The following is a 26,284-nucleotide window of genomic DNA, read 5'->3' as shown; positions in this document are numbered from 1 at the left end:
GGCTGTTCTTCTGACTGATCCTTTCACAGCACTGTTCTAGGGCACATTTGAGGGTCATTCCAGGAATTTCAAACCAGATGAAAACTGGTGGGGAAAAAATGTGAACCTGATCCATTTCTGGTAATTCCAAGCTTCTCGCACAACACCGTTCCAGGGGAAAGCTGATGAAAGGGTGAAGATGCAGAGGAGCAAGTGCTGTAAACCCCCCAGGCTCTCTTACAGAGCAGACCTTGCAGTACTCGCAGCAGATCTCTTGGAGAAAATGTGGGATGGCAAGGTTTTCCAGGAAAGCAAAAGGAGGGCAGAGATGAGGGAATAGGCTTCCAGTTATTCCTTTAGCTGAAAGCCTGGGGGAATTGAGAGGGGCCACAAGAACTGTTTGTGTAGGAAAATGGGAGTTTGGGGGCTGAATCGGAGTTTCTCTCTGGGGCATTTTTGAGGGAAAAGCTGAGGTGCTGTTTAAGGGAGGGAATGCACATTTTTGGGGTGGAAAAGGTTTAATCAATATTGTAGAGGAAGTAAAATGTTGGGGGTAAAAGTGGATGCAATCTGGAGGGGACAGAAGGAATATTTTGAAGGCAAAATGGGGAACTCAGTAGTGGACAGAGGGGGAACATCTTGGAGGCAACACTTGACAAACTCTCTGGGGTGGAGAACGAAGACATTGAGGGAAAAATGAGGTGGTGAGCAGTGGGCACGTAGGGAAGGTTGTGGGGGTAAATCTTGAGAAAAGCCCCGTGGTATTCAAGAAATTCTTGGAATCAGGACGGAGGAATTCAGCGGTGGAAAACCAGGGGAATTTTGCGGGGGTAAAACTTCAAAAGATCTAAGAGTTGAGAGTGAGTGTTTTTAGGTGAAAAGGATGTCTTGGTGAAGTTGGGCATCTGGATTGTGGCATTTATGGATCAGAGGGTGTGTTTCCACAAAGTAGAAGACAAAGAAGACTCCCAAAGCCTCGGTAGCTGTGTTAAGAAATCCCTGCCAGGGAAGAAAGGTACCTAAACCTCCTAAAAGTAGGGACTAATTAGCATGGGAAGGGAAAAACCCAGCCCAGTGGGAGAGAGCAGGCTGGGTAAGGGAAGAGAAGGATGCCCTTAAGAAGAAGCAGGGAAGGGGAATTTCTCGGTTTGCTAAAACGTTTCAAAAAGTTTGGAATCTGGGTCTGTGTGGAGGCCGGGATTTTCTCGGCCGTATGCAGAGCCCAGCGCTAGGAATAAAGTAATTCCAGGCTTTACAACGCCAAAAATGCAGTACCAGAGAGTTCTGTTGTCCCGAGGACTTGGGGGATATTTGGCAAAAATTTCTGGGGGCCCAGGCTGGACCGAGCTTTTCACACTCCCCGGATTCACGGGATCGGGGATTCCAGCGTGCCCTGCACGGGTTTTTCAGGGAAGTCCCAAATCCGTGTGAGCACAAAGCAGAATCCCCTGCGAGCTGAAGGCAACGGGATATTTCTTGGGAATTTTGAAGGATTAGGTGAGTCCTCAGTGTTAGGTTGGAATGAACGCAAATTGTCCGGGAGTTGCTGGTTTAGGGATGGCCAGGTCTGGATTTGTGGGCACCGAGCGTTCCTTGTGTCAGCTTTAGGTCTGGGTTGGTGGGAATTGTCGGAGAAAAGAGAAGGGAATTGAAATGCAGAGCTCCATTCCTGGAGAAAGGATCAGAATGGGAGAGGAAAGGCTGTGGAGCTGCTGGGAGCTCCTGGAGACCAAAAGGATCTGAGGTCCGGAGGCAAAAGCTGTGGAAGAAAGGCTGAAAAGGGTGTGGGGTGGGGCGGGAGGGGGAGGAGGGCACCGCGGGGGGTAGGGGGAAAGAGGGAAAGGATCCCTGCTCCTGGAATCCAGCAGGGACCAGGAGAGGATCATTTTCCATCCACTGCTTGTTCGCTGCCTCTCACAGCTTGTACAGTAGTTGTAATCGCAGTGGTGCAGGGATGCACTGGAATTCCTGAGTTAATGTTAAGTCTTGCCAGATGATTTTTCTAGATGATGTTAAATTCCAGTGAATCTGTACCAAAAAACCGGAAGCCTTGAAGCACAGGAAGCTGTGCTGCAAGGCCTGATGGCGTTGGTGTGCTTCTGGCTGTACCTGTTCAGGTGTTTCCCTGCTGTGCTGTCTGTCAGAGCCATGGGGATGGGCAGATCCAAAGAGCTGGAGTTAAACCCCACGGAGGCATTTTGGAGCAGGCGGGTGGGACCAAGGCAGAGCTGCTCAAGAATTGCAGGTAGAAACTGAAGCCCTCACAGGGAGAGCTGTGTAATCATCACAATCCTCTGCTTTTCTTATGACAGAACCTGTTCTTGGTCATTCCTGCAGTTTGCAGGGAGTAAAAATGCCCTTGGGGATTCCCTACTGGGACCAGCAATCCATATTTTGAGGGGAGTCCTTGAAACAGACCTGTGAGAAATGAGGATGCTGCAGCCAGAACAATGGGAATGGCGAGTCTGTCGCTGTTATCCCCAGAGAACAGCGAATCACGACATAGGTCCAGGTTAAAAGATATGGCCAAAGCAGAGTTAAGACCTCATTTAATGAATTTCTCCTCTTTTATAGTGTAGTTCACAATTAAGAAATTACATGATTGGCTTATTCACTCACCACCTCTCAAGGTGATAGGCCGAGCAGTAAGAGACCCATTTCCAAATATTATTCTCACAAGACTGAAAACAATTCTAGTGTTCTGACAACAATAGCAGGTGTAGAAATAGTTTACATTCTTACAAACTGTTACCACCCATCCAGTTCTCATGAGAACGAAAGCTCTCACAGAGAAGTTGTGAGAAGCTGGATTTCTCTGTTTCTCTGCTAAAGGATGAGAAAGGATAAACTTCACAAACTACAGAGCTGAAAAATTTCTCTGCTCCTGCCTTTTAGCATCCACAGAGAGTCCATAGTGAATGTTGTCTGGTGAGTCTCTCAATATCTCTGATCTAATGCTGTGCTGTCAGCAAGTGACCTCATTCTGATTTGAATGGTCCCAGTGTGCTGAAAGTACACACTGAAGTACAAAATGCCTGTGGGAAGGTTCATGCTCCCAAGGGATTGGTCTAGGGATGTGCAGCTTCTGAACTGCACAAATAATTCAGATTGCCGCAGCTGCCTGCTGGGCCATGGTTCTGGGCCAGGAGTATCAGGAAGGTGGCATCTTTGCTGCCAGGTCAACAGTTATTTTCTTTGGAGCTATCAAGACAAAAACAAAATGGTGATCATGCCCCACTTGCAAACCACAGAGCATGATCAGTGCCGTAACTGTATTTTTTTTTCCTGCTCTCTGCAACTCTCTCAAGGATGCCCTGAAGTGCTCTGGCTCATGGCAATATAATCTGTGTGTAACAGCTTCCCTGTGCCTGTCTGTGCAGCTGGGTCAGTCACAGGCTGTCCCATAGAATCCCTGAGGCTGGAAAACCCATTGAGACCATCAGGTCCAACTGCTGCCCCAGCACTGCCAGGGCCACTCCTTACCCCTGTCCCCAACTGCCACATCAAGAACCACCCACTGACCAAAATTGGGGTGAGGGCTGCAGGCACAGACAGCACCATTGCTCACTGGCAGGGGGTCTGGGGGTTCCCAGAGGGCGTCCAAAACCCCTGGCCTTCCCAGGCAGGATGGCTGGTGTGGAGAACACAAGGTGCAGGTGGGAGCATCCCAAAGCCAGACTCGGGATCATTTCCCTGAAGTTCAAGGAACCCGTGCTCAGAGCACCTTTAACTCCACTGTGCTTGGGACCTTTTTGTAGGTGTAGGTTTTTATGCACTTGGAAACAGATCTTGGGATCTGCCAGTGAATTCAGTGAATTGTCTCAGCCAGAGGCCTTTTGGCTGACCTAAAAAGTAGATTTTGAACCCTTGAGCCACAGGGTTTGTAGTGTTTTTCAACAGCAGAGCAAGACTCAATGGGTTATCCTGTTCAGCTGACCCCACGAGGGCCGGGTCAGCTGTGACAGCCCTTGCTGTCATGCGTTTTCCTCCCTCAGCAAAAGAGAAACCACTTGGCTTTACTCTGCAGGGTTCACTGAGGCTGTGAACTGTAATCCAGAGCATCTTTAGGCTCCCAGTGCTTGGGACTGTGGTCTTTGGTGTGCGAAACACACCCCAATCTGTCTAACTCGGGTTTGGATGCACATTTCCAGTTACTCAGACTGGGAAGAGGCCAAGAGGGTGGTGGGAAGGGCTTTCTCCTGGGCCTGAACACCCTCAAGGCAGGGACGATTTTTAAATGTTTGTTGTCTTTTGTTTCCCAGCCCAGGGCTAAACTGGTGTTCCCTGAATTGGATGCGCAGTTAGGGCATCCAAAGGATCGTGGCAAGCGCAGCACTGAAAATGTCAGGATGAAACAGTTCTCAAGAAACTCAACTTTCTAAAACATTTGGCAAGATAAAACCATACAGGAATGACCTTGAAAGAAAAGCCCCTGTCAAGAAAAGCAGCAGGAGAACAGCTGTGAACAGAAACACTAAGGAATTGCTGCTGGCTCTCGGTCCCGGTGTCCTGTTTTTTTCTGGCAGGTTTTGTACTGAATTGAAAGGCAGTGTTCTTGCCTCTGTGAGGCACCTGCATCCTACCTGCGGAAGGAGAAAGTGTGGAGCGGTAAGTGGGAGGAAGGACCATTTTTAGATCTACCCTTGGATTCCAGTTCCTCGTGGAGGGTCTGTGCTGCCTGAAGTACAAACAAAGTAAATCCTGGAGTACCTGTTCGTTTGCCTGCTGAGCTTGGAAGAGACACACTGGACATGAAATTCCAGGGAAGCTGCACTTGCAGTAGTGTCTGGAGCAAGAAGCAGTGGAAGCTGTTTGCTGTCTGCTTGTTCCCCACCTTCACCTCAGTTTTCTGGGGCCCCAGGTAATCATACATCACCTTTGCTTTTTCCAAAGTCTTTGCTGAAGTGTTTCTAAATGCGGCAGTGAGATTTTCCATAGCTGGAATTTATTTCTGTTTTGGGAAGTCTGTCTCATTGTACAGTCTGTGATGTAACAGTTCCCATGAGAGGATAATCACTGTCAAAGAAGGCAAATGAAGCCGAGAGCCTGGACTAGGATGCCACAGGCCCCTGCCAAGCACAGGTTACAAAATAGCAACCACCCAGGTTACAAAAATACTAAACTAAAAGCCCATGTTACAAAATACAAAAAAAAACAGCCCACAAAAATACCAAAAAACCAGCCTACAAAAATACAAAAAAAAAAAAAATCAGATTCCGAAATACCAGAATAACCTAGTTCCAAAATAATAGAAAACCAAGGTAAAAAATATCAGAAAACTAGGTTTCAAAATCCCAGAAAACCAAGTTTTGAAATACCAAAGTTATCCAGTTCCAAAATACCAAGTCCAGAAATACCAAAGTAATTCAGTTCCAAAACAGTAGAATACCAAGTCCCAAATTGCCAAAGTAATCCAGTTCTGCAATACCAGAAAACAAAGTTTCAGAATAGCAAAGTAACCTACTTTCAAAATACCAGAATACCAAGTTCCAAAATATGAAAATATTTCCCTTTCAAAATACCAGAATATTAAGTTCCAAAATACCAAAATAATTCCCTTTCAAAATACCAGAATATTAAGTTCCAAAATATCAACATGTCCCCATTTCAAAATATCAAATTCCAAAATACCAATTTTCAGATGCCCTATATGGGCAGGATTTCCAAACGCAAAGAATGCATTATTGTCAAAATGGGATCTGTGCTATCAAAATGGTTATTTTCTGTTCTGAAAAGCTTTCGCCCAATGACCATCAATACTTGTATTTATTTTGCTCATTTAGCCAGATGTAATAAGAATTTTACTTTAAAAGCCAACACTTGTAGCAGTTTTCTGCTTAGTTCTTGTCTGTGAGAACCAGCATTTGGGCAGGAGAGCTGTGGTCAGGAGCAAAGGATGGAGTAATCTGCTCCCTGAATGGACAGGGAAAGACTGAGTAGCAGGCAAAGGGAGTATTTATAAACTATATCAATATTTCACAGAAATTCGGGGTAGACCAGCGATGGGGAGCTCGGGTTCTGTCGGGGCCTGTCAGGATGAGCCATAAAAAACCCGGCCAAACCCTCGTCCCCTCAAGGGATGTGTCAAACACTTCACAGAAACACAATTCAGTAATGATTGCAGAGGAAAAATTACCTGTAATCGCTTATGATCTGAGGGAAATTTCCTCAGTAATTACAAAGCTAGGACATAGGGAGTTTTGGAGGCAGAATCCCAATTTTGGCCACAGGCACCTGGCTGAGAAGGCCGGTTCTTTTCCACAGAAAGGAAAGCCCGGCACCCCAGTGTTTCAGGGACAGACAATGGCCCATGAATGGGAGGGAACAACCGGCAGGACCTTTCTCCACCTCACCCCCTGCTCCAAGGCACAGCAGGGCCAGGCATGACCAGCTGCCTTCAGAGGGTTGCCTGGGCACACCTGCACAGGGAGCTACTAGTTCAGAGGGACTGATGAAGGTATCCCAAGTGTCCCTCCAGGAACAACAGTTGGAGCATCCTAGCAGGAGCTACGGAGCAGCCAGATGCACCTGGGCACCCGAGCATGCCGGGCGCCACAGGGAAACTTTCAACTTTCCCCTTTTATCTTGTCAGTCCCTCCCCAGAAGCCCCAGAAAAGAGAGGTATTATTAGGAGAAAAGGGGCTTAAATTGAGGGAAAACACTTCCTTTTCTATAATTGTCTCTATCAAAATTGAGGGGGAATCCCGTTCCCCTGCAATTTTAATAGTATCATTTGAAGGAAACCCCACCCCTTCTATGCTGTTAGGGGTATCAATTGACAGCAAATCCCCATTTCCCATTATTTTCTAGTTTAAATGGAAAGGGAAAACCTTGACTGTGCTATTTTATGGGTTTGAGTTAAGGGCAACTCCTGCATTTTCATCATCCAAATGTGTAAATGGAGGGGGAAACCCAGTTGTCCCCCCTTTTTAAGGGTTTGAGCTGAGGGAAAAATTACTCTTTCTGTATCATTTGCGAGATTTAAAGTGAGGAAACCCCCTCTTTTCCAAATATTTTGGGGGATTAAATTAAAGGGGAAAAGCCATTTATTTGCCATCATATTAGCTTAAGTGGAAGTAAACACCCCATCTCCTCATTTTAGGGGTTCAGTTAAAGGAAGTGCTCCCTTTTTCAGCATTTTAAGGGTTTAAATCTGCATTTCAGGGCACTTCTACCCATGCCCCGGTACCAAATATCTCCTATGGGAGTAAGCCCAGCACATATGTAACCCTAACAGCACCCAGGAGTCTATTAGTTTTGTTATTTTTATTTATAATGTATCTAGCCCTAATTAGAGGTCCCAATGAGAGCTTCACCATTCATATAATTACTACTCTTTTCCACCCTACTTAGTCACATGTGAAGTACTACTTACTAATCACTAAGGAACAACTGTGCAAATTAACAGCTAGTTATCCCACTTAGCTATCTACACTGCCAAAATACAAAGTTTTATTTGTTACCTGGTCTCTGCCCTTTTACTTGATGTAGCTGTAGTAAAAAAGAAGGTATTACCAAGTCCCTGAAGAGCTTTTTTTCTCTCTCCAGCCCTTTACTCACTTTGAATTTAAATCAGAGGAGCCAAGCAGCTATAGCTCCTTTGACAGCTTTTATACCTTGTGGTAATTACCTCCTCCCTTTTCTGGGGCATGATGGGAATGAGAGGCGGACCCAGCCAGGGGTATATTAACCCCAGCCTTTGCCAAAGGGCTTCATTTCCTCCCTGGGATTGACTGGGATGGGAGATGTCCTCTCATTTCAATGAAGGGGGCCTTTCAGCTTATATCAGTTTTTTTTCCCCTCAGTAGATGCTTTTGGTCTCTAAAGCAACAGAGGTTTTGAAGACATTGGGAAGAAGATGGTGTTGAACACAGGGAGTATTTAGGCTTGTAATTTTGGCCTGAGTGTTTAGGGGTGGTAAGGTGCTTTTCTAAATTCAGGGTTTTTTCTTGTTTTTTTTTTTTCTTTAGGAGCTTTGTAACTTCCAGGTTGTATTGAGTATGAAGCTTCAAATTTTTTTAGTGCATTCATTGCATCATAAAAGGGACCTTGCTCATATCAAAGATGATACCCAAAATTGTGGCTTCCAATAGGTACGTTATGGATTGCAGCTGGGAGAGTGTGAGCAGGGTAGCTGGTTTAGGAAGTGCCAGAAGGGGTTTTGAAGGCTATAGGGTGGGAAAAGGTGTCTATTTAGGGCTACCTAAGGCTTTTTCCCAAGCACAGCAGATGCATTTATGCATCTTAAAGCACACAAATGCATCCACCGTACTCACAGAAATACCCTATAACTTTGCCCCTCGCTGTCTTACGTGTCTATTGAAATAATGGCCCCAGCTTTTGATTCTGGGTGAAGCCAGAGACCCGAGGACCTGGATGTGCTTAGGAGGTGGTGAGTAGCCAAATTGTGGGCATTTGGCCTATATGCCACTAGATTTGTGCATTGATGTTGTGTTTTTTTTTTTCTATTGTAGGTGACTTTGAGGCTAACCTGGCTATTATGGGGCCTTCTGAGACAACTGAGGAGGACTCATTTCACATCCAATGTGGATTCATATTGCCGGTCATCCGAAAGATAAGTCAGGGGCTATGACCTGGAGATTGGATGGCAGCAGCGTAGTGAGTTGGAAATTCCTGGGAAAAACTTAATAATTAGTGTAGGGGTAAGGGATGCTCTCTAAGGGGCCTCTTAGGACAGCTAAAGGGAGAGGCTCCACATTTGATTGCAACTGTAGGGTATGCAGTGCAGAGCAGTTCCAGTCTGTGTTGTGTTGTCTGGTGTGTTGTGTTGTCTAGCATGTCTTCAGGATCCCTTGGATCAGATATGTCTGCCTTTTATCCTCAAGGACCTTATGGCAAGTGTCAGCCATCATCTCTAGGTTCTCAAACATTTGTATTTCTCGGCATGTCACCGATATCATTTGTTCTCTTACCGACGGGCTCAGCCATGTCTCGGAATCGCATCTCAGAAGTGTTGAGTCAGATGTCTTTTGAGGCCTCATTCCTGGCTGTATTGCCATACATCCTTTCCAGCTGTGAGTTGTAATGTCCTGGGGCTTATAACATTGTAAGGATACAGGGAGCATTCTGAACATAGCATTGTTTTGCAGCTGTCTTGATCATCGTGACTGACAGTTCTTATAATAGGTCACTGTATTACAGTCTTTTCTTCCGCTCCTTAGAGCTGCTTCCGTCTACTGTCGCTACGCCATCGGTCATCTCTTTTGGCGTCATCTCGGTCCTCACCGTCATTCTTCTCTCAGAGAGCTTTTTTTATCATCCTTGCGTCCCACTGTTTGTAGCATAATGTGTTGTTTGAGTTTGTGTTTAGCCTGGAACTGCTCTGCCCTGTGGAATAGACTGGGGGGTAGGTGGAATAGAAAGAAGGCTTTACGGGTAACCTTTACCTTTGCATAACCACCTGAGCCACACCTCAGATGGAGCAACCACGGCCGGTCGGTGCGGGGTTCGGCGGGAGTGGTATGGTGGCATCTTGCAGTTTTCTAGTCCCAAGTTATCATGCAGCCCTTTAACTTTTGTCATCACTTCCTTTCAGATGCAGATGCGTTAAATCGGTGGCAGAGTGCCCCATACCGGGTGAGAGGGCTTGCACAGGAAGGTCAGTCGCCATTTGTCTTTGCAGGGCAAGTGTAAATGGTGACTGTGTTCTAGCATTGTTCTTTGTCTTTATTTTTAGGAGGGAAAGCTAGATCTCAGCAGTCAAGGTCAAGTGAGCAAGGTAAGCAGTGACTGGTGGAAAGAAAAAGTTGTTATTCCTTGGGTGCCAAGTTCTGGTACAGCTCTAAGCATCCACTGTCATTTGTGTGTTTTAGAGGGTCCACTTGTATTGTGCTGAGCCCCCTCACCAACTGGCCGATGTACCTGGCTCACTGCCCTCATGAGCCCTCCCAAAGCATTATGGGACTCTGCAATGAAGCCTTTACCTTTTCCATTCAAAGATACCGTCCGGGCAGACTTTGGCAACGGCCGAGAAGTTGGGGCGAGTTGGGGAGGGAGGGGGGAGGAGCGAGGGTCTGCTCAAGTCTCAGCAATGCTGCATCACCTTGTCTCCTCTTAACCCTACGATGACGGTGCCATCCTTGGAGCGCAGCCAAAGTGTGTGGCCCCAGGACCCCGGGCTTCTTAGGAGATGGTGAGTAGTGGAATTGTTGGGTTTTGGCTAACATGCCACTAAGTTGAAGCCTTGATATTTGGTTTTCTTTATTGTAGCTGACTAAGAGACAACAGGCTGGCAATGGTAGGAGCTTCCTGGATGGCAAGGTGGCCCTCTTTTGCACCCAAAGAGGATTCACATCCCTGGATGTCTGAGAGATAAGTCAATGGGATGAAAGCGGGGTGTTGGGTAGGGGGTTGCTGGGAGCGATTTTTAAGTCAGCTTTGGAGACGGGGCTACCCACAAAGGGGCCCCTTAGGCCACATAAAGGGAAAGTCTCACTTTTGATCACAGTGCTGAGGTGTGCAGGGCAGAGCAGTCCCAGTGCATGTTGTGTCACTTCTCTATTGTGTGTTCTGTCTTTTGGGCATCTTGTCTCATGTCTTTTGCTTTAGCCCTTTGATGTGCTTGTGGTCATTCTTCTTGCCGAGAGTTTTCTCTTCTCGTTGTGTCCCCTCCTTTGTCATCTGCTGCATGCAAATCCTGCATGGGATTTGGCCCGGAGCTGCTCTGCCCTACTGCACAGTCTGGCCTATAGGTGTAATAGGGCAAGGCTTGGAGATGTGGAATTTGTTTTGTAGGGTGTAGTTTGGCCTCTAGATGATATTCCTAGATTGACACAGGATGCCTGGAGCTGTTAAGTTCTCACGCAGCACTTTGACTTTTGTCATCACTTTCTTTCAGATGCAGTTGGGTTAAATCTGGGGCAGAGTGCCCCACACCGGGTGAGGGGGTTCCTGCAGGAAGGTCAGTCACCATTTGTGTTTGCAAGGCAAGTGTGAATGGTGACTGTGTTCCAGCATTGTTCTTTGTCTTTATTTTTAGGAGGGAAAGCTAGATCTCAGCAGTCAAGATCAAGTGGGTGAGGTAAGCAGTGACTGGTAGACAGAATGACTTGTTATTGCTTGGGTATCAATTTCTGGTGCATACATTGTTATTTGTGTGCTTTAGGGGGTCTACTTGTATTATGCTCAACCTCCTCACCAACCGGCCGACAGACCCAGTTTGCTGCCCTCGTGAATCCTCCGGAAGCATTACAGGACTCTGCAATGAAGTCTTTACATTTTCCATTCAAAGCTACCATCCTGTTGCCTTTGGCAACGGCAGAGGAGTTGCAGCAAGTTGGGGATGGAGGGAGGAGGATTGAGGGTCCGCTCAAGTTTCAGCCATGCCACATTACCTTGTCTCCTCTTAACCCCAGTATACCCCGCAACGATGGCGTCAACCTCGGAGTGTGGCTGAAGTGTGTGGCCCGAGAACCCCGGCCTACGTAGGAGACGGTGAGTGGCAGAATTGTTGGGTTCTGGCCGAGGTGCCACTAACTTTGTGCACTGTTGTTTGGTTTGGTTTTGTTTATTGTAGCTGACTGAGAGAACAGCCCGGTGATGGCAGGAGCTTCCTGGACGGTGAGGCCGCCTTCTTTTATGCCTGAGGTAGATTTGCATCCCTGGATGTCCAAGAGATAAGTTGAGGGGGTGAAAGCAGAGTGTCAGGTCAGGGCTTGCCGGGAGGGAACATTGAGCCAGCTTCAGAGATGGGGATGTCTAAGAAGGGGCCCCTTAGGCCCCATAAAGGGTAAGTATCACTTTTGATTAAAACACTTATGTGTGCAGAGCAGTCCTGGTGCATGTTATGTCACTCGTCTGTTGTGCGTTCTGTCTCGTTTGGGCATCTTGTGTCTCATGTATTTAGTCTTAGCCCTTCAATGTGTTTGCAGTCATTCTTCTTGCCAAGAGTTTTCTCTCCTTGTTGTGTCCCCTTGTTTGTCATCTCCTGTGTCACGGGTGCCTGCATGGGTTTGGCCCAGAACTGCTATGCCCTGCTGCATAGCCTGGCCTATAGGTGTAATAGGACAGGGCCCTGGGACTTGAGATTTGTTATGTAGGGTGTAGTTTGACCTCAAGATGTTATTCCTAGATTGACAGAGGATGGCTGGAGCTGTGAAGTTATCATGCAGCCCTTTGACTTTTGTCATCACTTTCTTTCAGATGCAGATGGGTTAAATCCATGGCAGAGCGCCCCCCACCGGTTGAGGGGGTTCCCGCAGGAAGGTCAGTCACTGTTTGTGTTTGCAGGGCAAGTGTAAATGGTGGCAATGTTCCAGCATTGTTCTTTGTCTTTGTTTTTAGGAGGTAAAGCCAGATAGCAGCAGTCAAAGTGAAGTGAGCGAGGTAAGCAGTGACCGGTGGAAAGAAAAAGTTGTTATTCCTTGGGTGCCAAGTTCTGGTACACCTCTAAGCATCCACAATCATTTCTGTGTTTTAGGGGGTCCACTTGTATTATGCGGAAGCACCTCCATGACCGGCCAACAGACCCGGTCTGCCACCCTTGTGAGCCCTCCAGAAGTGTTACGGGACTCTGCGACGGAGCCTTTACCTTTTCCATTCAAAGCTGCTGTCCGGGCACCCTTTAGCAACGGCTGGGTAGTTGTGGTGAGTCAGGGAGGGAGGAAGAGTGAGGGTCTGCTCAAATTTCAGCAATGCTGCATCACCTTGTCTCCTCTTAACCCAGGAATATGTGGCGACGATGGCGTCGGCCTTGGAGCACGGCCAAAGCGTGCGGCCTGAGAACCCTGGCCTTCTTAGGGGATGGTGAGCGGCGGAATTGTTGGGTTCTGGCCGAGGTGTCACTAAGTTCGTGCACTGATGTTTGGTTTGGTTTTCTTTATTGTAGCTGACTGAGAGAACAGCCTGGCGATGGCAGGAGCTTCCTGGATGGCGAGGTGGCCTTTTTGTGTGCCCGAGGAGGATTTGCATCCCTGCACATCTGAGAGATAAGTTGAGGGGATGAAAGCGGAGTGTCGGATTGGGGCTCACTGGGAGGGAATATTGAGTCTGCTTCAGAGATGGGGATGTCTAAGAAGGGGCCCCTTAGGCCTCATGAAAGGAAAGTCTCACTTTTGATCACAAGGTCGAGGTGCGCCAGGCAGAGCAGACCCAGTGCATGTCATGTCACTTGTCTGTTGTGCACCCTGTCTCTTTTGGGCATCTCATGTCTTCTGTCTTAGTTCTTCAATGTGCTTGCAGTCATTCTTCTCACTGAGAGTTTTCTCTCCTCATCCCTTCACCTCGTTTGTGATCTGCTGTGTCACAGGTGCCTGCATGGGTTTGGTCTGGAGCTGCTCTGCCCGGCTGCACAGTCTGGCATATAGTTGTAATAGGACAGGGCCCTGGGACTTGAGATTTGTGATGTAGGGTGTAGTTTGGCCTCTAGATGTTATTCCTAGATTGACACAGGATGGCTGGAGGTGCGAAGTTCTCATGCAGCACTTTAACTTTTGTCATCACTTTTTCAGATGCAGACGGGTTAAATCTGTGGCAGAGCGTCCCCCACCGGTTGAAGGGGATTCCCGCAAGAAGGTGAGTCACTGTTTGTGTTTGCAGGGCAAGTGTAAATGGTGGTAATGTTCCAGCATTGTTCTTTGTCTTTATTTTTAGGAGGTAAAGCTGGGTAGCAGCAGTCAAGGTAAAGTGAGCGTGGTAAGTGGTGACCGGTGGAAAGAAAAAGTTATTCCTTGGGTGTCAAGTTCTGGTACAGCTCCAAGCATCCATTGTCATTTGTGTGTTTAAGGTGGTCTGCTTGTGTTCTCCGAACCTCCATGACTGGCAGACCCGGCTCGCCACCCTTGTGAGCCCTCTGAAAGTATTATGGGACTCTTTGACCAAGCCTTCACCTTTTCCATTTGAAGGGTCTTTCTGAGCAGCCTTTAGCAATGGCTGGGGAGCTGCAGCATGTTGGGGAGGGAGGAGGAACGAGGGTCTGCTCGAGTCTCAGCAATGCCATATCACCTTGTCTCCTCCTAATCCAGGTAAACCCTGCAATGCCAGTGTCAGCCTTGGACCATGGCCAAAGCGTGTGGCCCAAGGACCCTGGCCCTATTAGGAGACGGTGAGCAGCAGAATTGTCGGGTTTTGGCTGAGGCGCCACTAAGCTAATGTACTGATGTTGGGTTTGGTTTTTTTTTGTAGCTGACTGAGAGAGAACAGCCCAGTGACGGCAGGAGCTTCCTGGATGGCAAGGCGGCCTTCTTTTGCGTCCAAGGCAGATTCACATCCCCAGGTGTCTGAGAGATAAGTCGAGGCTTGTGACTCACAGAGGGGGTGACATCAGGTTGTTGAGTTGGGACTCACCAGGAGGTATTTTTGAGTCAGATTTGGAGGTGGGGATACCCAAGAAGGGGCCCCTTAGGACCTATAAAGCAAAAGTTTTGCTTTTGATCACAGAGCTGAGATGTGCTGGGCAGAGCAGGCCTGGTACATGTCACCTGTCTATTGTGCGTTCTCTGTCTTTTGTGCATCTCGTGTATCAGGTCTTTTGCCTTAGCCCTTTGAGATGCTTATTGCAAACTCTGGGCATTATTCTTAGCATCTCTGTTCTTGGTGTTCCTCAGTGTGGTGCCGATACCATTGATCCTTTGACTCGTGAGCTTGGAGCTGCATCAGAATCACATCTCTTTAGCAATGTTGAGTCAGGTGTCTTTTCAGGTCTTGTTCTGAGCTGCATTGACGGCTGTGCACCACAACAATCCACTAAAGGGGATGAGGACTTGTGAAAATGAGAAGATAGCTAGAGGATTCCACCCGTACAACTCAGGCATCCATTTTTGCGGTTCTTGGATAAAGCCTTTGTGTTAGCATCCTCTTCTGCCGGGGTTCTTGGAGCCCTGTCGGCTCACTGTTGGTCTCACCTAAGTTGTCTCATTCCTCATTCTCTTGGTCCTTGTGATCATCTAGCCCAGAGTTTTCCCTCCTTGTTGTGTCCCCTTGTTTGTCATCTCCTGTGTCACGGGTGCCTGAGTGGGTTTGGCCCAGAGCTGCTCTGCCCTGCAGCATACTGTGGAGTATGGGTGTAATAGGACAAGGCCTGGGGATGTGGAATTTGTGATGTAGGTTGTAGTTTGGCCTCAAGATGGTATTCTGAGATTGACAACAGATGGCTGGAGCTGTTAAGTTCTCATGCAGCACTTCGAATTTTGTCCTCAGTTTCTTTCCGATGCAGAGGGATTAAGTCTGTGGCTGAGGGCCCCCGTACCAGTTAAGGGGGTTCCTGCAGGAAGGTCAGTCACTGTTTGTCTTTGCAGAGCAAGTGTAAATGGTGGCTGTGTTACAGCATTGTTCTTTGTCTTTGTTCTTAGGAGGTAAAGCCAGATCTCAGCAGTCAAAGTCAAGTTAGTGAGGTAAGTGGTGACCGGTGTACTGAACCGGTTGTTACTGTTTCGATGCCAAGTTCTGGCACTCTAAACTTTAAGCATCCATTGTCATTTGTGTGCTTTAGGCAGTCCCCTTGTATTATGCTGAAACTCCTTGCCAGCTGGCTGATGGACCTGGCTCGCCGCTGTCGTTAGCCCGCCGGAAGTATTACAGGACTCTGTGACAAAGCCTTTACCTTTTCCATTTGAACGTGCCGTCCAGGTTGCCTTCGGCAACGGCCGAGTAGTTGCAGTGAGTTGCGGAGGGAGGGAAGAGTGAGGGCCCCCTCAAGTTTTGGCAGTGCCGCATCACCTTGTCTCCTCTTAACCCAGGTATACCCTGTGACGATGACGATGGCGTTGGCCTCAGAGCGTGGCCAAAGCGTGCGGCCTGAGGAGGCCAGCCTTTTTAGGAGACGGTGAGTGGCAGAATTGACAGGTTTTGGCTGAGGTGCTGCTAAGTTCATGCACTGATGTTTGTCTGGTTTTCTTTATTGTAGCTGACTAAGAGATAACCAGCCTGGTGAAGGCATGAGCTTCCTGCATGGTGATGCAGCCTTCTTTTGCACCCGAGGCAGATTGACATCCCCAGATATCCAAGAGATAAATCGAGACCTGTGACCCACAGAGGGGTGAAAGCAGGGTGTTGAGTTGGGACTCACCAGGAGGTATTTTTGAGTCAGATTTGGAGGTGGGGATACCCAAGAAGGGACCCCTTAGGCCCCATAAAGCTTAAGTCTTGCTTTTGATCACAGTGCCGAGGTGCGCAGGGCAGAGCAGTCCTGGTACATGTCACCTGTCTATTGTGCGTTCTCTGTCTTTTGTGCATCTCATGTCACAGGTCTTTTGCCTTAGCCCTTTGAGATGCTTATCGCAAACGCTGGGCATTATTCTTAGCATCTCTGTTCTCGGTGTTCCTCAGTGTGGTGCCGATACCATTGATCCTTTGACTTGTGAGCTTGGAGGTGCATCAGGATCACGTCTCTCTTCAGCGATGTTGAGTCGGGTGTCTTTTCAGGTCTTGTTCTGAGCTGCATTGTCAGCTGTGCCCTGCAATGATCCATTATAGAGGATGAGGACTCTTAAGAATGTGAAGATAGCTAGAGGATTCCACCCGTCCAATTCTTGGGCATCCATCTTTGCGGTTCTTGGAATAAGCCCTTCTCTTACCATCCTCTGCTGCCAGGGTTCGTGCAGCCTCGTTGGCTCACCGTCGGTCTCGCCGTGGTCATCTCATTCCTCATTTGCTCGGTCCTTGTGATCATGTAGCCCAGAGTTTACCCTCCTTGTTGTGTCCCCTTGTTTGTCATCTCCTGTGTCACGGGTGCCTGAGTGGGTTTGGCCCAGAGCTGCTCTGCCTTGTTGCATATACTCTGGCATATAGGTGTAATAAAACAAGGCCCAAGGCCTTTAAATCTGTAATGTAGGGTGCAGTTTGTCCTCTAGATGATATTCTGAGATTGACACAAGATGGCTGGAGCTGTGAAGTTCTCATGCAGCACTTCGACTTTTGTCATCACTTTCTTGCAGATGCAGACGGATTAAATCCATGGCAGAGCGCCCCATACTGGGTGAGGGGGTTCGCGCAGGAAGGTCGGACACCGTTTGTGTTTGCAGAGCACGTGTAAGTGGTGGCTGTGTTACAGCATTGTTCTTTGTCTTTGTTCTTAGGAGGTAAAGCCAGATCTCAGCAGTCAAGGTCAAGTGTACGAGGTAAGAAGTCACTGGTGGAAAGAACCACTTGTTATGCCTTGGGTGCCAAGTTCTGGTACAGCTCTAAGCATCCATTGACATTTGTGTGTTTCAGGCGCTCCTCTTGTATTACACCAAACCCCTCACCGACTGGCCGACAGACCCGTCTTGCCGCCCTCTGCAAGTATCATGGGACTCTGTGACGAAGCCTTTACCTTTTCCATATGAAGGTACCCATCCAGGTAGCTTTTGGCAACGGACGAGGAGTTGCGGCAAGTCGGGGAGGGAGGAGGAGCAAAGGTCCACTCAAGTTTCAGCAATGCCGCATAACCGTGTCTCCACTCAACCTAGGTATACCCTGCGATGATGGCGCCAGCCTCGAAGTGTGGCCTGAGGATCCGGGCCCTCTTAGGAGTCGGTGAGTAGTGGAATTGTTGCGTTTTGGCTGATGTGCCACTAAGCCTGTGTACCGATGTTTGGTTTTCTTTATTGTAGCTGACTGAGAGACAACAGCCTGGCAATGGCAGCAGCTTCTGGGATGGCGAGAGGTGGCCTTCTTTTGCGCCCCAGGAAGATTCACATCCCTAGATGTCCGAGAGATAAGTTGAGGGCTGCGACCCACGGAGGGAATGAAAGCGGGGTGTCGGGTCGGGGTTGCTGGGGGGGAGTTTTGAGTCAGCTTTGGAGATGGGAATACCCAAGAAGGGGCCCCTTAGCCCGCATAATGGAAAAGTCTCACACTTGATCGCAATGCTGAGGTGCGCAGGGCAGAGCAATCAGAGTGCATGATGTGTCACTTGTTTATTGTGCATGCAGTGTCTTTTGGGCATCTTGTGTCACAGGTCTTTTGCCTTAGCCCTTTAATGTGCTTGCAGTCATGCTTTCTGTGGAATGTTCCCTCTCCTTGTTGCATCCCCTTGTTTGTGTCTTCTCCTGTGTCGCGGGTGCCTGCATGGGTTTGGCCCAGAGCTGCTCTGCCCTGCTGCATACCCTGGCATATCAATGTAATAGAACAAGGCCCAAGGCCTTTAAATTTGTAATGTAGGGTGCAGTTTGTCCTCTAGATGATATTTCTAGGTTGTCAGAAGATGGCTGGAGCTGTGAAGCTCTCATGCAGCTCTTTGACTTTTGTCATCACTTTCTTGCAGATGCAGGCAGATTAAATCCATGGCAGAGCGCCCCATACCAGGTGAGGGGGTTCCTGCATTAAGGTCGGTCGCTGTTTGTCTTTGCAGAGCAAGTGTAAATGGTTTCTGTGTTACAGCATTGTTCTTTGTCTTTTTTCTTAGGAGGTAAAGCCAGATGTCAGCAGTCAAGGTCAAGTGAATGAGGTAAGAAGTCACTGGTGGAAAGAACCACTTGTTATTCCTTGGGTGCCAAGTTCTGGTACAGCTCTAAGCATCCATTGTCATTTGTGTGTTTCAGGCGCTCCCCTTGTATTACGCTGAAACTCCTCACCAACTGGCTGATGGACCGGTCTTGCCGCCCTTGTGAGTCCTCTGCAAGTATCATGAGACTCTGCGATGAAGCCTTTACCTTTTCCATGTGAAGGTACCATCCGGGTAGCCTTCGGCAACGGCCAAGGAGTTGCGGCAAGTCAGGGAGGGAGGAGGAGCGAGCGTCCCCTCAAGTTTCAGCAATGCTGCATAACCGCATTTCCACTCAAGACAGGCATACCCTGCGATGATGGCGTTGGCCTCGGAGCGCGGCCAGAGTGTGCGGCCCGAGGACCTGGGCCCTCTTAGGAGTCGGTGAGTAGTGGAATTGTTGCGTTTTGGCTGACGTGCCACTAAGCTCGTGTACTGATGTTCGGTTGTCTTTATTGTAGCTGACTGAGAGACAACAGCCTGGCAATGGCAGCAGCTTCTGGGATGGCAAGAGGTGGCCTTCTTTTGCGCCCCAGGAAGATTCACATTCCCAGACGTCTGAGAGATAAGTTGAGGGGCTGCGACCCACGGAGGGAATGAAAGCGGGGCGTTGGGTCGGGGCTCTCTGGGAGGGAGTTTTGAGTCATCTTTGGAGATGGGGATACCCAGGAAGGGGTGCCTTAGCCCACATAATGGAAAAGTCTCACACTTGATCGCAATGCTGAGGTGCGCAGGGCAGAGCAACCTGAGTGCATGATGTGTCACTTGTCTATTGTGCATGCTGTGTCTTTTGGGCATCTTGTCACAGGTCTTTGGCCTCAGCCCTTTAATGTGCTTGCAGTCATGCTTTCTGCTGAGAGTTCTCTCTCCTTGTTGCATCCCCTTGTTTGTGTCTTCTCCTGTGTCACGGGTGCCTGCATGGGTTTGGCCCAGAGCTGCTCTGCCCTGCTGCATACCCAGGCATATAGGTGTAATAGAACAAGGCCCAAGGCCTTTAAATCTGTAATGTAGGGTGTATTTTTGCCTCTAGATAATATGCCTAGATTGTCCCAAGATGGCTGGAGCTGTGAAGTTCTCATGCAGCCCTTTGACTTTTGTCATCACTTTCTTGCAGATGCAGGCAGATTAAATCCGTGGCAGAGCGCCCCCTACCAGGTGAGGGGATTCCTGCATTAAGGTCCGTCACCTTTTGTGTTTGCAGAGCAAGTGTAAATGGTTTCTGTGTTACAGCATTGTTCTTTGTCTTTGTTCTTAGGAGGTAAAGCCAGATGTCAGCAGTCAAGGTCAAGTGAACGAGGTAAGAAGTCACTGGTGGAAAGAACCACTTGTTAATCCTTTGGTGCCAAGTTCTGGTACAGCTCTAAGCATCCACTGTCATTTGTGTGTTTTAGATCTTCTGCTTGTATTACATCAAAACCTCTCGCTGACCGGCCGACAGACCCAGCTTGCTGCCCTGGTGAGCCCTCCAGAAGCATTACGGGACTCCGCAACGAAGCCTTTACCTTCTCCATGTGAAGGCACCGTCTGGGAAGCCTTCGGCAGCGGCCAATTAGTTGCAGTGAGTTGTGGAGGGAGGGAGGATTGAGGGCCCCCTCAAGTTTCGGCAGTGTCGCATCACCTTGTCTCCTCTTAACCCCAGTATACCCTGTGACAATGGCGATGGCATTGGCCTCGGAGCTTGGCCAAAGCGTGCAGCCCGAGGACCCCAGCCTTTTTAGGAGATGGTGAGTGGCAGAATTGACAGGTTTTGGCTGAGGTGCCGCTAAGTTCATGCACTGATGTCTGTTTTGTTTTGTTTATTGTAGTTTGCCAAGAGATAACCAGCCCGATGAAGGCATGAGCTTCCTGCATGGTGAGGTGGCCTTCTTTTGCACCCGAGGCAGATTGACATCCTCAGACATCCAAGAGATAAGTCGAGACCTGTGTCCCACAGAGGGAGTGAAAGCTGGGTGTTGAGTTGGGACTCACCGGGAGATATTTTTGAGTCAGATTTGGAGGGGGGGATACCCAAGAAGGGACCCCTTAGGCCCCATAAAGCTTAAGTCTTGCTTTTGACTACAGTGCCGAGGTGCGCAGGGCAGAGCAGGCCTGGTACGTGTCACCTGTCTATTGTGCGTTCTCTGTCTTTTGTGCATCTTCTGTCACAGGCCTTTTGCCTTAGCCCTTTGAGATGCTTATTGCAAATGCTGGGCATTATTCTTAGCATCTCTGTTCTTGGTGTTCCTCAGTGCGTTGCCGGTACCATTGATCCTTTGACTCGTGAGCTTGGAGGTGCATCAAAACCACATTCTCTTCAGTGATGTTGAGTCGGGTGTCTTTTCAGGTCTTGTTCTGAGCTGCATTGTCAGCTGTGCACTGCAATGATCCATTATAGAGGATGAGGACTTTTAAGAATGTGAAGCTAGCTAGAGGATTCCACCCGTCCAATTCTTGGGCATCCATCTTTACGGTTCTTGGAATAAGCCCTTCTGTTATCATCCTCCTCTGCCAGGGTTCTTGCAGCCTCGTTGGCTCACCGTCAGTCTCGCCGCGGTCATCTCATTTCTCATTTGCTCGGTCCTTGTGATCGTCTAGCCCAGAGTTCTCTCTCCTTGTTGTGTCCCCTTGTTTGTCATCTTCTGTGTCACGGGTGCCTGAGTGGGTTTGGCCCAGAGCTGCTCTGCCCTGCAGCATACTGTGGAGTATGGGTGTAATAGGACAAGGCCTGGGGATGTGGAATTTGTGGTGTAGGTTGTAGCTTGGCCTCAAGATGGTATTCCTAGACTCATACGGGATGGCTGGAGCTGTGAAGTTCTTATGCAGCTCTTTGACTTTTGTCTTCACTTTCTTGTAGATGCAGACGGATTAAATCCATGGCAGAGCGCCCCATACTGGGTGAGGGGATTCCCGCAGGAAGGTCGGTCACTGTTTGTCTTTGCAGGGCAAACATAAATGGTGGCTGTGTTACAGCATTATTCTTTCTTTGTTCTTAGGCGGTGAAGCTAGATCTCAGCAGTCAAGGTCAAGTGAACGAGGTAAGAAGTCACTGGTGGAAAGAACCACTTGTTATTTCTTGGGTGCCAAGTTCTGGTACAGCTCTAAGCATCCATTGTCATTTGTGTGTTTCAGGCGGTCCCCTTGTATTACACTGAAACCCCTCACCGACTGGCTGATGGACCTGGCTTGCTGCCCTCATGAGTCCTCTGCAAGTATCATGGGACTCTGCGATGAGGCCTTTACATTTTCCATGTGAAGGTACCGTCTTGTTAGCCTTCAGCAATGGCCGATGAGTTGCAGCATGTCAGGGAGGGAGGAGGAACGAGGGTCCACTCAAGTTTCAGCAATGCTGTATACCTCGTCTCCACTCAACCCCGGTATACCCTGCGATGATGTCGTCGGCCTTGGAGCGCGGCCAGAGCGTGCGGCCTGAGGACCCAGGCTCTCTTAGTAGACAGTGAGTAGTGGATTTGTTGGGTTTTGGCTGACATGCCACGTAGCTCATATACTGATGTTTGGTTGTCTTTATTGTAGCTGACTGAGAGAAAGCAGCCTGGCAATGGCAGCAGCTTCTGGGACAGCGAGAGGCGGCCTTTTTTGCGCCCCAGAAAGATTCACATCCCCAGACGTCTGAGAGATAAGTTGAGGGATATGACCCACGGAGGGAATGAAAGCGGGGTGTCGGGTCGGGGCTTGCTGGGAGGGAGTTTTGAGTCAGCTTTGGAGATGGGGATGTCCAAGAAGGGGCCCCTTAGCCCACCTAATGGGAAAGCCTCACATTTGATCGCAATGCTGAGGTGCGCAGGGCAGAGCAATCCGAGTGCATGTTGTGTCACTTGTCTATTGTGCATGCCGTGTCTTTTGGGCATCTTGTGTCACAGGTCTTTTGCCTTAGCCCTTTGATGTGCTTGCAGTCATGCTTTTCGCCGAGAGTTCTCTCTTTGTTGCATCCCCTTGATTGTCGTCTCCTGTGTCACGGGTGCCTGCATGGAATGGCCCAGAGCTGCTCTGCCCTGCTGCATACCCTGGCATATCAATGTAACAGAACAAGGCCCAAGGCCTTTAAATTTGTAATGTAGGGTGCAGTTTGTCCTCTAGATGATATTTCTAGATTGTCAGAAGATGGCTGGAGCTGTGAAGTTCTCATGCAGCGCTTTGACTTTTGTCATCACTTTCTTGCAGATGCAGACAGATTAAATCCATGCCAGAGCGCCCTATACCGGGTGAGGGGGTTCCCCCAGGAAGGTCAGTCACTGTTTGTGTTTCCTCAGCAAGTGTTACTGGTGGCTTTGTTACAGGATCGTTCTTTGTATTTGTTCTTAGGAGGTAAAGCCAGATCTCGGCAGTCAAGGTCAAGTGAATGAGGTAAGAAGTCACTGGTGGAAAGAACCACTTGTTATGCCTTGGGTGCCAAGTTCTGGTACAGCTCTAAGCATCCACTGTCATTTGTGTGTTTCAGGCGGTCCCCTTGTATTACACTGAAACCCCTCACCGACTGGCTGATGGACCTGGCTCGCCGCCCTCGTGAGTCCTCTGCAAGTATCATGGGACTCTGCGATGAAGCCTTTACCTTTTCCATGCGAAGGTACCGTCTGGGTAGCCTTTGGCAACGGCCGAGGAGTTGCAGCATGTTGGGGAGGGAGGAGGAACAAGGGTCCACTCAGGTTTCAGCAATGCTGCATAACCTCGTCTCCCCTCAACCCAGGTATACCCTGCGATGATGGCGTCGGCCTTGGAGCGCGGCCAGAGCGTGTGGCCCGAGGACCCTGGCCTTCTTAGGAGACGGTGAGTAGTGGAATTGATGGGTTTTGGCTGACATGCCACTAAGCTCATATACTGATGTTTGTTTGTCTCTATTGTAGCTGACTGAGAGACAGCAGCCTGGCAATGGCAGAAGCTTCTGGGCCTGCAAGAGGCCGCCTTCTTTTGCGCCCCAGGAAGATTCACATCCCCAGATGTCCGAGAGATAAGTTGAGGGATATGACCCACGGAGGGAATGAAAGCGGGGTGTCGGGTCGGGGCTTGCTGGGAGGGAGTTTGAGTCAGCTTTGGAGATGGGGATGTCCAAGAAGGGGCCCCTTAGCCCACATAATGGGAAAGCCTCACATTTGATCGCAATGCTGAGGTGCGCAGGGCAGAGCAATCCGAGTGCATGTTGTGTCACTTGTCTATTTTGCATGCTGTGTCTTTTGGGCATCTTGTGTCACAGGTCCTTTGCCTTAGCCCTTTGATGTGCTTGCAGTCGTGCTTTTTGCTGAGAGTTCTCTCTCCTCATTGCATCTCCTCTTTTGTCGTCTCCTGTGTCACGGGTGCCTGCATGGGTTTGGCCCAGAGCTGCTCTGCCCTGCTGCATACCCTGGCATATAGGTGTAATAGAACAAGGCCCAAGGCCTTTAAATCCGTAATGTATGGTGTAGTCTGGCCTCTAGATGATATTCCTAGATTGTCCCAAGATGGCTGGAGCTGTGAAGTTCTCATGCAGCGCTTTGACTTTTGTCATCACTTTCTTGCAGATGCAGGCAGATTAAATCCATGGCAGAGCGCCCCATACCAGGTGAGGGGGTTTCCTGCCGGAAGGTCAGTCACCGTTTGTTTGCGGGGCAAGTGTAATTGGTGGCTGTGTTACAGCATCATTCTTCGTCTTTGTTTTTAGGAGGTAATGCCAGATCTCAGCAGTCAAAGTCAAGTTAGTGAGGTAAGTGGTGACCGGTGTACTGAACCGGTTGTTATTGTTTCGATGCCAAGTTCTGTCACTCTAAGCTTTAAGCATCCATTGTCATTTGTGTGCTTTAGGCAGTCCCCATGTATTATGGTGAAACTCCTTGCCAACTGGCTGATGGACCGGGCTCGCTGCTGTCGTTAGCCCGCCGGAAGTATTACAGGACTCTGTGACAAAGCCTTTACCTTTTCCATTTGAACGTGCCGTCCAGGTTGCCTTCGGCAGCTGCCGCGTAGTTGCAGTGAGTTGCGGAGGGAGGGAGGAGCGAGGGCCCACTCAAGTTTCGGCAATGCCGCATCACCTCGTCTCCTCTTAACCCAGGTATACTCTGTGACGATGACGATGGCATTGGCCTCAGAGCGTGGCCAAAGCGTGCGGCCTGAGGAGGCCAGCCTTTTTAGGAGACGGTGAGTGGCAGAATTGACAGGTTTTGGCTGAGGTGCCACTAAGCTCATGCACTGATGTTTGTCTGGTTTTCTTTATTGTAGCTGACTAAGAGAGAACCAGCCCGGTGAAGGCACGAGCTTCCCGCATGGTGATGCAGCCTTCTTTTGCACCCGAGGCAGATTGACATCCCCAGACATCCAAGAGACAAGTTGAGACCTGTGACCCACAGTAGGGGTGAAAGCGGGGTGTTGAGTTGGGACTCACCAGGAGGTATTTTTGAGTCAGATTTGGAGGTGGGGATACCCAAGAAGGGGTATCCCTTAGGCCCCATAAAGCTTAAGTCTTGCTTTTGATCACAGTGCCGAGGTGCGCAGGGCAGAGCAGGCCTGGTACATGTCACCTGTCTATTGTGCGTTCTCTGTCTTTTGTGCATCTCATGTCACAGGTCTTTTGCCTTAGCCCTTTGAGATGCTTATCGCAAACGCTGGGCATTATTCTTAGCGTCTCTGTTCTCGGTGTTCCTCAGTGTGGTGCCGATACCATTGATCCTTTGACTCGTGAGCTTGGAGGTGCATCAGGATCGCGTCTCTCTTCAGCGACGTTGAGTCGGGTGTCTTTTCAGGTCTTGTTCTGAGCTGCATTGTCAGCTGTGCACTGCAATGATCCATTATAGAGGATGAAGGCTTGTAAGAATGTGAAGCTAGCTAGAGGATTCCACCCGTCCAATTCTCGGGCATCCATCTTTGCGGTTCTTGGAATAAGCCCTTCTGTTATCATCCTCCTCTGCCAGGGTTCTTGCAGCCTCGTTGGCTCACCGTCGGTCTCGCCGTGGTCATCTCATTCCTTATTTGCTCGGTCCTTGTGATCATCTAGCCTAGAGTTTTCTCTCCTTGTTGTGTCCCCTTGTTTGTCATCTTCTGTGTCACGGGTGCCTGAGTGGGTTTGGCCCAGAGCTGCTCTGCCCTGCAGCATACTGTGGAGTATGGGTGTAATAGGACAAGGCCTGGGGATGTGGAATTTGTGGTGTAGGTTGTAGCTTGGCCTCAAGATGGTATTCCTAGACTCATACAGGATGGCTGGAGCTGTGAAGTTCTCATGCAGCTCTTTGACTTTTGTCATCACTTTCTTGCAGATGCAGACGGATTAAATCTGCGGCAGAGCGCCCCATACCGTGTGAGGGGGTTCCCACCTGAAGGTCGGTCACTGTTTGTCTTTGCAGGGCAAACATAAATGGTGGCTGTGTTATAGGCTTGTTCTTTGTCTTTGTTCTTAGGAGGTAAAGCGAGATCTCAGCAGTCAAGGTCAAGTGAATGAGGTAAGAAGTCACTGGTGGAAAGAACCACTTGTTATGCCTTGGGTGCCAAGTTCTGGTACAGCTCTAAGCATCCATTGTCATTTGTGTGTTTTCAGGTAGTCCCCTTGTATTACACCAAACTCCTCGCTGACTGGCTGACAGACTTGTCTTGCCGCCCTACTGAGTCCTCCGCAAGTATCACGGGACTCTGCGATGAAGCCTTTACCTTTTCCATGTGAAGGTACCATCCCGGTAGCCTTTGGCGATGGCCGAGGAGTTGCGGCAAGTCGGGGTGGGGGGGGGGGGGGGGGGAGCGAGGGTCCCCTCAAGTTTCCGCAGTCCCGCATCACCTCCTCTCCTCTTAACTCAGGTATACCCTGCGATGACGGTATCGGCCTCGGGGCGCGGCCAAAGCGTGGGGCCCAAGGACCCCGGCCTTCTTAGGAGACGGTGAGTAGTGGAACTGTTGGGGGCTTGGCCAATGTGCCACGAAGTTCGTGTACTGATG

At 49.2% G+C, this 26,284-nt stretch overlaps 3 long non-coding RNA genes across 4 annotated transcripts; all 3 read left to right on the top strand.

The window, feature by feature from the left end:
* Window positions 1-7,955: 7,955 nt before the first annotated feature.
* LOC138113312 (uncharacterized) lies at window positions 7,956-10,495 on the top strand. Of its 2 annotated transcripts, XR_011152096.1 has the most exons (7): window positions 7,956-8,072; window positions 8,317-8,371; window positions 8,454-8,598; window positions 9,536-9,598; window positions 9,677-9,718; window positions 9,813-10,132; window positions 10,210-10,495. It is a non-coding gene; the product is annotated as an uncharacterized lncRNA (long non-coding RNA). The 2 variants fall into 2 exon arrangements; XR_011152097.1 differs by lacking the exon at window positions 8,317-8,371.
* Window positions 10,496-10,519: 24 nt separating this feature from the next.
* LOC138113311 (uncharacterized) lies at window positions 10,520-11,404 on the top strand. Its single transcript, XR_011152095.1, has 3 exons — window positions 10,520-10,900; window positions 10,979-11,020; window positions 11,105-11,404. It is a non-coding gene; the product is annotated as an uncharacterized lncRNA (long non-coding RNA).
* Window positions 11,405-25,603: 14,199 nt separating this feature from the next.
* Window positions 25,604-25,972, top strand: LOC138113008 (uncharacterized). The gene is made up of 3 exons (XR_011151961.1): window positions 25,604-25,677; window positions 25,756-25,797; window positions 25,893-25,972. It is a non-coding gene; the product is annotated as an uncharacterized lncRNA (long non-coding RNA).
* The last annotated feature ends 312 nt before the right edge of the window (window positions 25,973-26,284 follow it).

Source organism: Aphelocoma coerulescens, chromosome 7, assembly GCF_041296385.1.
Source record: "Aphelocoma coerulescens isolate FSJ_1873_10779 chromosome 7, UR_Acoe_1.0, whole genome shotgun sequence".
Lineage (NCBI taxonomy): Eukaryota > Metazoa > Chordata > Aves > Passeriformes > Corvidae > Aphelocoma > Aphelocoma coerulescens.
The sequence above is the reverse complement of the archived record's forward strand: the minus strand, read 5'-3'. Positions and strand labels throughout refer to the sequence as shown.